At 42.5% G+C, this 11,566-nt stretch overlaps 1 long non-coding RNA gene across 1 annotated transcript in view; it reads left to right on the top strand.

Moving 5' to 3' along the window:
- LOC132207355 (uncharacterized) overlaps nucleotides 1–11,310 on the top strand; it is a 233,827-nt gene extending 222,517 nt beyond the window's left edge. Inside the window, exons 8-11 of the long non-coding RNA XR_009443446.1 lie at nucleotides 85–246; nucleotides 5,044–5,103; nucleotides 6,616–6,780; nucleotides 11,204–11,310. This is a non-coding gene — a long non-coding RNA (uncharacterized LOC132207355). The remainder of the gene's footprint in view (nucleotides 1–84; nucleotides 247–5,043; nucleotides 5,104–6,615; nucleotides 6,781–11,203) is intronic.
- The last annotated feature ends 256 nt before the right edge of the window (nucleotides 11,311–11,566 follow it).

Consider the following 11,566-nt stretch of genomic DNA (forward strand, 5'->3'; position numbering starts at 1 on the left):
GCAGGGAGAATGTTTGCATTTCATGTATGTGGAAGTACTGAAATATTTCCATGAATCTAAAAGTCACTTTTCCCTTCATTGAAGGACACAATCATTGCCTTGGAAGCTTCATCATGATATGACATTGCATTTCTGAAGAGGGAAGAAGAAATCAACATGCAAATTCAATTCCATGGTTTTGGAAGTCCCATTGAGAACACGATTCATGTGCGCTGGCATAATGCTCTGACCGAGAAAGAATCGAAGGTGAGTTTGTAGTTTGGAAGATCGCAGCAATTTATGCATCAACTTGTTCATCAATAATGTTCCATTGCTTTCAAACTGCATTTTCCACTCTGCAAGATAATAACTGTTAGAACAAGCAACAGGATGGGTAGATGGGCTATGGGGAATGCAATGGCACTAAACCCAATCCATTCGACAACATATTTCAGATATGTCGACAAATTAAATATTCCAGCAGAGGGATAAAACAAGGAAGATGAGAGTGAGGAGGCAAGAGTTCTGATGACAAAAGAACACGAACTTAACTTGATCCATTTGAGCAAAAAAGCAGGCACACAAACAAATAATCAGCTAACAATGCACATGTGCAACGGAGGCTACAGGGGGACTAAGAATGCTGAATTGTTGTCATGCGTATTGCTGAAAGGGTAATTGAAACAGATTCTGTGGTAAATTTGAAGAAATACAGATAATGCATCTCAGGATGTTGGAGAAAGAACATTTATGGACTGAGGCAAATTGTATTGCCCTTTTCAGGAGTTATTTGGGTCAAAATGAATTCAAAGACTTTCTTCTGTGCTGAAAGCTTTAGCTTAGTTGCAGCTGGATCACAATTTCTGTTCCTGGTAGTATTTAGCAAACTGTTAAAAGTGAACGTCACTGCACAGAATTCCAAACATGACTCCAATCAGTAGAGAAAATATCCAAGGGGTATGATGAGTTGTATCCTCTCATGTTGAACAATGCAGCTACAGATACAATGGAGGCACTGATGATAATCTTCCAAGAATCCTTAGATTGTGGAAAATTCTTAGAGGATTGAAAGATTGTGAACATAACACCTTTATTACAAAGATACTTCAATAAAATAGTGAGCAAGTATTGCCAATTTAGGTCAACCTGGGAAGATGTTCATGCCGGCAATGAAAGATGAAATAACAGGGTACTGAGTGTGCTATAACATCCTACAGAGTTAACATCCTTTCATAAAGGGGAAATAATACTTGACAAACTTGCTACAGTGCTTTGAGAAGGAAACAAACATTACTGACGAAGGACCACCAGTTGATGTCGTACATTGAGATTTCAACAAAGCATTTGATAAGGTACAGCTCATAAGGTGTCTCAAAAGAAAAGAGCCCACGTGTTCAAGCGTAGTATGTTAGGATGGACAGAGGACTGCATCGTACATAGAAGTAGAGTCGTAGCAGCAAGATGGTAACTGACAAATCATGTACGGCCACAGAGCGAATGCCGCGGATGCCATACACCTCATGTTGACTGGGTTGATTTCGGAAATGGCGTAGGGGATTGCCATGCTTAGGAAAGCTGGGCGGGCTGGGACGACATTCATTGGAGTTTATAAGATTGAAACAGATCTTATTTTTTCAACATTTAAGATGCTTAAGAGGCTTGATAGTGTATATCCGTAGAGATTACTCCCATTGTGAAAGATTTTACGACCAGAGGCCACATTTTCAAATTGGTTGCCTATTAATTTAGGGGAAGAATTACTTCTTTCAGGTTGTAGCAATCTATTGAACACTTTGGCACAGAAGGTTTTAGAGGTAATGCCATTAATTATATGCTCGGCTGAGATGGCCAGGTTAATTGTTAAATCAAGGAACAACGACAATGAGAAAAGGGTAGTCTTTACAGCGGAAGATACTTCAAGGATCCCCTTATTACTAAAGAATACAGGGAGGAATTAAACACATCACTACCACACCATCACTACCATGAGAGAAGTTGTAGTAGACAATCTAATGGAGTAAAAGCAGATTAGACTCTTTGCCGTGATGGTTTACTTTCTAAGATTCTGAACAATGAGCTTCAGAGTCGGTGTATGCATTGATTGTAATTTCCCAAAAAGTTTTAGATTCGAGAGTAGCATCTGAGGGCTGGAAAAATGCTGATGTGACATTCCTATTTAAAAAGGAGAGAGGCAAAAAGAAGATAACTACAACCGAACCAGCCTAACATCTATTGTTGGAAATATGTGGTGTTCAACTATGAAGAAAATAATAGCAGGACATTTGGAAAATCAGAATCTAATCAAACAGAATCACCATAGCCTGCTGAAAGAGAAATTATGTCTGGCTAATTTGTTTTGGTTTTTGGAGGAAGTTTTGGAAGGAGAATTAATAGAGGAAAACCAGTAAATGTGTTGTGTTTGGACTTGGAGAAAGCATTTGAGAATGTACTCAAAAGTAATAAGCTGAGAGCTGAGGTTTTGAGGGTGGTATATTGCGATGGTTCAGTATGCTTTGCATGTTCTGGAAGGAGAGATCACATCTCGAGTGAAATGCACCAAGTGAATATATATTTTGGGGAACTTGGTGGCAATGTGGCAAGTCAGCGCAGAGGGTAAGAGGTGCCATTTGCTTGCTTTTTTTTGCCTGATAGTTCGTAAGCAGTTTTTGTTGAGACAGGGTGAATTGAAGCCAGAATCAGGGACCTAGAGGGTGAACCAGGTTCATTGGTTGGTGATCGCTACTGGTTTAAGAATCTATTATCGGTAGCTTTCAGATTGAAAGTAAATCGGAGAAATATTTACAGGCTACAAACTAAAAGACCAGAATGTTTTCAAATCAAATTAAGATCCAAGTAATTGAAATGGAGATGCCAGGCCAGATGATGATTTATTCCTACATGACGGGGGAGTGGTCAGACCCCATACTCCAGCTCAGGGTTGATGAACTGGAATCTCAGTTTCGACCAATCAACAAATCATGTGGGGCAGAGTTACCAGGGAATGCTGTGCTTCAGGAGGCAGTCACACACCTTAGATTAACTAGCTGAAACTCGGTCAGTGGCCAGAGACGTGAGAGTGTGACAAAGAACAGGGCAGGTGGAAGGATCCAGGATGTAGTGCAGAAGGAACCTTGGCCTTTGATCTTATCTAACAGGTTTGAGATTCTTTCTTCCTGTGTGGATGAGAGTGCAGGGTATAGGGAAGATGAGTAAACTGACTGTAGCACTGTGGTACAGGGGGGACATTCAGGAGGGGATAAAAAGTGAAATGTAGTTATAATCAGAGGTAGTGTAGTTTGGGGAATGAACACTGTTCGTTGTGACTAGGATCGAGAGTCTCGAAAGTAGTGTTGCCTGCCTGGTGCCCAGGTTCAGGATATTCCATCTCGGCTACAAAGGAACTTGAAGTGGGAGGAGTAGAAATCCAGCTTTTGTGGTCCACACAGGTACCATTGATATGGAAGAAAGAGGAAAGAGGTTCTGCTGAGGGATTATGAGCACTGAGGTGCTGAATGAGAAAGCAGAACCAGAATGGTAATAATCTCTGGATTATTATCTGAGCAATTTGGCACGGTGTGAGCATCATTATAGATGCAAATGCATTGTTCAAATGGTGGCATGGCAGAAATGTGTTTGAATTCATGGGACATTGGCATCGGTATGGGGAAGGAGGGAGTCGTTCTGTTGTTATAGGCTCGACGAGAATCATTTTGGGACAAGTATCCTGGCAAAATACAGAGCTCGGTCTTGGGGTAGGGCGTTAAAATAAAAAGTGTGGAGCGGGTGAGCTCAGTTGCATGGAAAATTGTGGAAAGAGTTAGAAGCTGGTAAGTGCTCAGCAAAGTTTCCAGAGCAAGTAATAGGACAAAAAGTATCGAAATGGTCAGGAATCTCACTTCAGCTGCAGCAGATAAGAAGGGTGGCTGTAAATGCCAGACTGAAGATCTTGTATTGAATTGCAGGGAGTGTATGAAACAAAGTGAATGAGTTTGTGGAGCAGATTGAAATTGACAGATACATCACTCTGGGTATCACAGAGAGGTGGTTGTTAGGGGATAAGTGTTGGGAACGAAATATCCAATGATTCATGTCCGATAGAAAGAACAGGCAAGTGGACAGAGATAACAAAGCGTGGAGCTGGATGAGCACAACAGGCCAAGAAGCATCTCAGGAGCGTAAAAGCTGACGTTTCGTGCCGAGACCCTTCTACTTCTGTGTGTTCGTCCTGCTGTGTTCGTCCAGCTCCACACTTTGTTAACTTGGATTCTGAAGCATCTGCAGTTCCCATTATCTCCGATACAAATGGACAGAGATGCCAGGGTTGGCTTGTCAGTAAGAAATGAGGTCGCGCTGAAGGAACCACAGCTCTTGTGCTTGTTTATTAATGACTTGGAGGAAAGAGGTGCATGTGCTGTGGCTAAATTTGTAGATGACTGAAAAAATATTTAGAAAGACAAGGCATGGCACAGAAACAGAGATTTACCAGGATGTGACTTGGATCGGAATGTATTAGCTGTCAGGTGGGTTTGGTGGAAATGTTGTGTCGTGATAAATGTAATGAGATCAACCATGATCTCAGCGAATGATGGAGGAAATTCAATGGGCCAAATGACTTTTTTTCTGAGTCTTCTTGTTTGACAATGCATTCATGAAGGCGTTTTTTTTTTCTCTCTTGGATAAGATTTGAAAATGAAATGTGTACACTTCCTTTTCATCTAGGAATAAATAACTGTTCTGAACGATTTCCATTGACGAATAGCAATCTGACAAGCATCACAATGTAAAGAGATTTTTAGCTTCTTTTTAATTGTAAATGTATTCTTTGGAATTAATTCGGCATATATTATTTACGTCTCAGGAAGTATGTTCATCACTGCATCTCAAAAAGTGGTGTGTTGTGTGACAACAGCTTTTTAAAGATCACTTCAATGGTTGTAACACGCATTAAATTACACTGTTGGCCAATCTGTCCATGATTATTTCATTATCTTATGTTTCAAACAGACAAGGAAATATTGGTGATGCAATGAAGAGTTTGATTCTCAAATATAATTGTTGTTATAGCTTCCGCTTGGAAGAAAGATTCACATCAAGTTGACTGGTCAAGTAAATGGGACACTGACTGTGAGTACTTTGAATGTTCGAGTTATTCCTAAAATGAAAGTTATGACCTTGATGATTTCTCTTTCATGCAGATCTGAAGAGACTATTTTAAAATATCCTCTAGGTTAGTGGTTCAGGCATAAAAGTGCAATATGTATATTTAAGTATATACATGTACATGCGTAATCTGAAAAGATAATGAGTATAAATCACTTGTTACAAGGTGAGAATGAGTTATCCAGATAGTAAGACCTGCCAATGTTGGTGTCTGAGATAACACATTGTGGAGCTGGAGGAACACAGCAGGGCAGGCAGCATCAGAGGCTCAAGAAAGGTGAGGTTTTGGGTCAGGACCCTTCCTCAGAAATGGAGGGTGGAAGGGAGCTCAGAAACAAACAGTGTGGAGGGGGAGGAGGTGCTGGGGAAGGTAGGTGGGATGGTGATAAGTGAGTACTATCCAGATTGGAACAGATTTCCCCCAGCGGGTATTGAATATGAATTCCAAATCACTCTCAAAATCTTAGTGACTGTTAACATTCATGTTTTTTGTCTGTGTGTTTCAGTAATTGCATGACAGTTTGAATGGTTCTTTGAGAGTGAGGAACCTATGGACTCTCACACACCAAGATGGAATTTAGTTCCAAGAGTGACTTCAAAATAGTTGCTTGCTTTTAAAATCTTGACCGTTTTTGCTGTCCAGTTGAATGAATTTAGCTTCATACTGCTTCAATAGGAATTAGTGTTTAATAGGAACATATTTGTGAAACTTACAGTTCTGTAAGTTTTAGCATAAACTGGTGCAGCCTTTCGGTGCTTGCAAAAAGGCTCACCTCTCCGTTAATACCGAAGGAAAATTGGAGTTTAAAAGTAAGTTCACCCGCTGTCAGGGAATGAAATGATAATGTTGACTCAAATATAATTTTTAAGAAAGTAATATATTTGTGAAACACTAAACTCCAATTAAAATTTGGATCTGCTTGTTTTACACATGGTTGGATATTGGATTCATTTTAAATGAGGGTGAAGATCACTTTAAATCCAGCATATTTGTGAAGAAAAGAAATAGCATGTCAAATAAAATTAACTGCATGACTCTACATCGCCCTATATGTAGAATTTCGTTCTGAACTATGAGACAGTTATGATCCCGTACTCCCTCAGTGCTCATGGCAAGAGTAAGACTCCTGTTTGACGTGCTATACACTGCATGGAATGGCGGCGACATCAGATTCATTGATGCTTGAGAATCAAAAGAATATGACGATAAGATTTAAAATCAAAATCTCATTGAACACTTCAAGGAGTGTATTACAGGAAGGTGGGGAAAGCATGTATGACTAATAGAAGGTGGTGGCACAGATCAAGTAGACCTGTGTGCTAAAACTTATGACAAATTTCACATTGAATGGAACAGTTTAAACAGGCTGGAGGAAGCAGACATGCCAGCTCAAACTTGTTGAATTTGTGCATTCTGTTCGTAAACATCAGCAAAATTGTGGGAAACATGTTTATTCTTTCTCTTTTATTGCACAGAACCATACAATTAGACTGTTTTGATGAGGAACTTAAAGATTACGAGTCCCGTCCGTTTGACTCAGAGTTTGGTACCATAGGTTGGTACGATCTTCGTTGGAGAAGGAAAAGGGATGTTCCAGATACAGAAAATAGTCAAACCATTTACTACAAAGTCCGTTTCTGGTTAGTATTAATTAATGCAGTTAACATTTTTAGATCGACATGATTGCACAATGGAGTCAATAAGAAAATTCCATCTGATATTCCACAAATTTTAACCGGATATTAAAGCTGCTGATTTCTTTTTCATGCTGTCTGCTGCTTTTAAGAATGGTTGTCTTACTGTCAAAATGTTTAGCTTTGACTCCATGGCTTCTTCCATTAGCTCACATTGAAACACATGTTTCTTCAGCCAAAAATGTTCGTTTACCCGGTGTAGCTCGACCAACCTTCCCCTGTGGTCGTTCCCCTGAAATCCCCTGCGGTCGCTCCCCTGAAAAACAAGTATACCGTTTTGGATACTGTTCCGGGGGACGACTTACCAGGGGCATGCAGTAGGGTGCAGGTCTCTGGCACAGAGTCTGTCCCTCTTGCACAGAAGGGAAGCGGGGATAGGAAGAGAGTGATAGTCATTGGGGACTCAATAGTTGGAGGGACTGATAGAAGATTTGCCGGGAACGAAAGAGACTGACGATTGGTGTGTTGCCGACCAGGAGCCAGGGTCCGTGATGTCTCGGATAGTGTGTTTAGGGTCCTGAGGGGAGAGGGTGACCAGCCCCAAGTCGTGGTCCACGTAGGCACCAGCGACATAGGTAGAAAGAGGGATAGGGCTGCCAGGCAGGATTTGAGGGAGCTAGGGTGGAAGCTGAGAGCTGGAACAAAGAGCGTGGCCATCTCTGTTTGTCACCCGTACCACGTGATAGCGAGGCAAAGAACAGCGAGAGATTTCAGCTGAAGACGTGGCTGCAGGGATGGTGCAGGTGGGAGGGCTTCAGGTACATGGACAATTGGGGCTCATTCTGGGGAAGGTGGGACCTGGACAAACAGGACGGTCTCCACTTGAACCAGAGGGGCACGAATATCCTGGGTGGGAAATTGGCTAGTGCCATTCGGGTGGATTTAAACGAGCTCAGAAGGGGGATGGGAAACTGAGGTGTAGTCCTAGTACACAGGAGGATGAGCGTAGGGAGGACATGGTCAGGACCTCACTGTCACAGGAGTGTGCTGGCAGACAGCAAGCTGGATTGAAGTGTGACGACTTTAATGCCGGGAGTATCCGGAATAAGTTAGGTGAGGTTGCAGCTTGGATAGGTACCTGGGACTTCGATGTTGTGGCCATTTCGGAGACATGGATAGAGCAGAGTCAGGAATGGATGTTGCAGGTTCCAGGGTTTAGATCTTTGATTAAGGTCTGGGAAGGTGGTAAAAGAGGGGGAGGTGTGGCTTTGTTGGTCAAGGACAGTATAACGGCGGCTGAAAGAACCTTTGAGGACTCGTCTACCGAGGTGGTATGGGCTGAGGTTGCCAAGGAAGGTTTGTCGACTGAGTCAGTATGGGTGGAAGTTCGGAACAGCAAGGCAGCAGTCACCTCACTGGGGGTTTTCTACGGCCCCCAAATAGCAGTTGAGAGATCAAAGAACTCATTGGCCGGCAGATAGTTGAAAAGTGCAAACATAGCAGGGTTGTTGTTCAGGGTGACTTCAACTTTTCCAATATAGATTGAAACCTCCTGAGTGCAGATGGTTTGGATGGTGCCGTTTTTGTCAGGTGTGTTCAGGAGGGTTTCCTTACTCAGTATGTGGACAGGCCGACGAGGCGTGAGGCCATTTTGGATTTGGTGCTCGGCAATGAGCCAGGACAGGTGTCAGATATCGTGGTGGGAGAGCACTTTGGCGACAGTGACGACAACAGCCTCACATTTACCATAGCCATGGAAAGGGAAAGGAGCAGTTACCAGGGGAAGATATTTAACTGGGGAAAAGGAAACTATGATGCTATCAGACAGGAGTTGGGAAGTACAGATTGGGAGCAATTGTTCCACAGAAAGGGCACAGCAGACATGTGGAGCTGTTCAAGGAGCAGTTGTTGCGAGTGATGTATGAATTTGTTCCTCTGAGACAGGTAAGAAGGGGTAAGATTAAGGAGCCTTGGATGACGGGTGCAGAGGTGCTTCTTGTCGAAAAGAAAAAGGCAGCGTACGTAAGGTGGAGTAAGTGAGGGTCTAGCACAGCTTTAGAGTATTACAGGCCTGCTCGGAAGGAGCTCAAAAGATATTGCCTGTACAATTGTTACCTGTTACAACCTTTGCGTCCACGCTTGCTCATTCAATGGTGTCAAGATGCCAGCAGTGAGTGTACCTTCTCCATCCCCTAATGCCGTCAGCTCACACAAGACATAGTCCTTACTTAAAATCTTCTGATCAAACAAAGTTCATTGTTTTGGACATTTTAGTTACCTGTCATGAAAGGAAAACTGATTCTGACTGGCGTGAACTGCAGTGCAAATGAATATAATCTGCGAAACGAGATTCCTTATGGGCTTGCATCCGCTAGAAATGATTGCTTTTCAAAGACGTTGCATACATACATTTATTTCACCTATCACCTTAGATTATTTTTTTGTTTGTGCGTGTTGTGTGGGCTTCCAGTCAGGCCCATAAACACAGGTTGATGCAGTCACTGTTATAACACGGTATTGAAGGAGAATTTGTGATCTTTGGAGTTTCATTCCAGTGTATGAAGGAGTGCATCATCAAACCACTCCAGATCTCTACTGGTGACTATATTGTTGCAAGTTTTCAAGTGTTACCGATGGTCACACAAAATATGGCCTTTTTGTTGTTGCGCTATTCATCTTAACTGCACCATATCGAGTATTTAGGCTTGGAAACAATTTCTATTTTTTTGATTTACTTATTCAAAATCATTTATGATTGTTGTCGTGATATCTACGATATGTTATTTTGATTGGACATAGAGGATTGGATCTGTCTTACCCCAACTATTAATGGAAATAATGTATGCGCTTATAAAACCCCTTCTGGGCAAGGTAGTTGCTCAGTGGTTAGAGCTGCTCATGCACTGGGGATCCAATTGAGATTCCAGTCTTGGGTAACTATCTGTGTGGAATTGACATGTCCTCCCCGCGTCTGCGAGGGGCTTCTGCCAGGTGCTGCAGTTTCCTCCCATTGTTCAAAGATGTGCAGGTCCTTATATGTGATTTGTGAAGCATTTCTTAAATGTTTCAATCCTGCCAGCATCCAGTGCCTTGGACAAAATAACTGGAGGTGAATAAAAGATACTGTGCCTTTTGACACCATTTCCTGCTGGATTTTCATCAATCCTGCTTTATATCGGTGACAACTTCCATGACCTTTTTTGATGCTCTGTCTGAATTGACAGTCTAGTTCCAAATATTTGTTGTGTAGTATTACAAGGTCTCTGCTACAGCATACCCATGAATGTCCACTTCAAAAGATACTTCCATATCATAGAATCCCTACGGTGTGGAAACAAGCCCCTTTTGACCCAAAACGTCCACGGCCACCCTCCAAAGAGCGTCTCACCCTGACTCATCCCCCGACCCTTTCCTCAGTAACCCTACATTTCCCATGACTAACACACCTAATCTACACATCCCTAAACACAATGGGCAAGTTTGGCATGGCCCATACACCGAGCCTGCACATCTTTGGACAGTGGGAGGAAACCAGAGCACCCAGCAGGAACCCATGCAGGCATGGGCAGAATATACAAACTCCGCACAGAAAATCGTCCAACGGTGGGATCGAACCTGGGTCCCTGGCGCTGTGAGTCAGCAGTGCTAACCACTGAGCCACCGTGCTGCCCTTGGAGTTAGACAGAGCTTGCTTGTTCCTGGGTGGCCTCAAACTGCCAACCTCCACTTAGTGGCAAAAGTGCTGACCAACTGCACTCATCTTCACTGGTTTTTGCTTTGTATCATTGAATTCAATCCTTCAAACTCTATGATAAATATTTAACTTTCCATTGATATGTGAACGTTGTTTTTAGTACACAGTATTGGTTTATTATGTTTCATTGGTACATCATGAATACTGTATGTATATGCAAACGGGCAAGTTGGTAACGATGCAGTCCACAGACCTGGAGGATAATAACACTGTCCTTCAATCGCCCACGATGCCCTCTGCAAATTGGTAGAAAACAAAAATTTCTATAAAATTAATCTCTCCTCCCGTCAGTCGATCAAAATTAATTCAGAATTTTGTACAGGCCAATAACTGTAAGATTACACGGGCCTAAACAAAACTACTGGCTCATATTAGTTCAGTAAAGTGAAAGGGCAACAGTAGAGGTAGTAGGAACTGCAGATGCTGGAGAATCTGAGATAAGAAGGTGTAAAGCTGGATGAACACAGCAGGTCAAGCAGTATCATCCAGCTCTACACCTTGTTATCTCAGATTCTCCAGCGCCAATTTTCTGAAGTAGGGTCTCGTCCCGAAACATCAGCTTTCTTGCTCCTCTGATGCTGCTTGGCCTGCTGTGTTCATCCAGCTCTCCACCTTGGGCAACAATAGAGTATGCTTTAAGTCACTAGATATGTTACGTGGGTTTGTCTTCCTTAGGGTGGAGTTAGTGGAACCGAAAAAGATGTCTCCCTCACAGCGTTTGTGACAAAAGAATTGCATTGTTCCTTGGCGGCCTTTCAACAGAAGAATATTCAGAGATTTCACGAGTGGTAAGAATGTAACTTCTTTTACTTCTCTTTATCTCACTTTTTCCAAAATTGGAAAATAGATTTTAGAAATAACATCGAGCTGATGAAGTGTGAAAAGAAGAATAATTCCAAGCAGTGGTGGGAGTTGGTCAGTGAGGTGGGAGGAGTGGATAGGTGGGAGAGAAGGCGGACAGGTCATGGAGGCGGGGATGAGTGGAGGAACTAGTCTTGGGATGAGGCTGGCGGGTGGGGAGATTTTGAGGGTGGCAAA

This window comes from Stegostoma tigrinum, chromosome 46 (genome assembly GCF_030684315.1).
Source record: "Stegostoma tigrinum isolate sSteTig4 chromosome 46, sSteTig4.hap1, whole genome shotgun sequence".
Taxonomy (NCBI): Eukaryota; Metazoa; Chordata; class Chondrichthyes; order Orectolobiformes; family Stegostomatidae; genus Stegostoma; species Stegostoma tigrinum.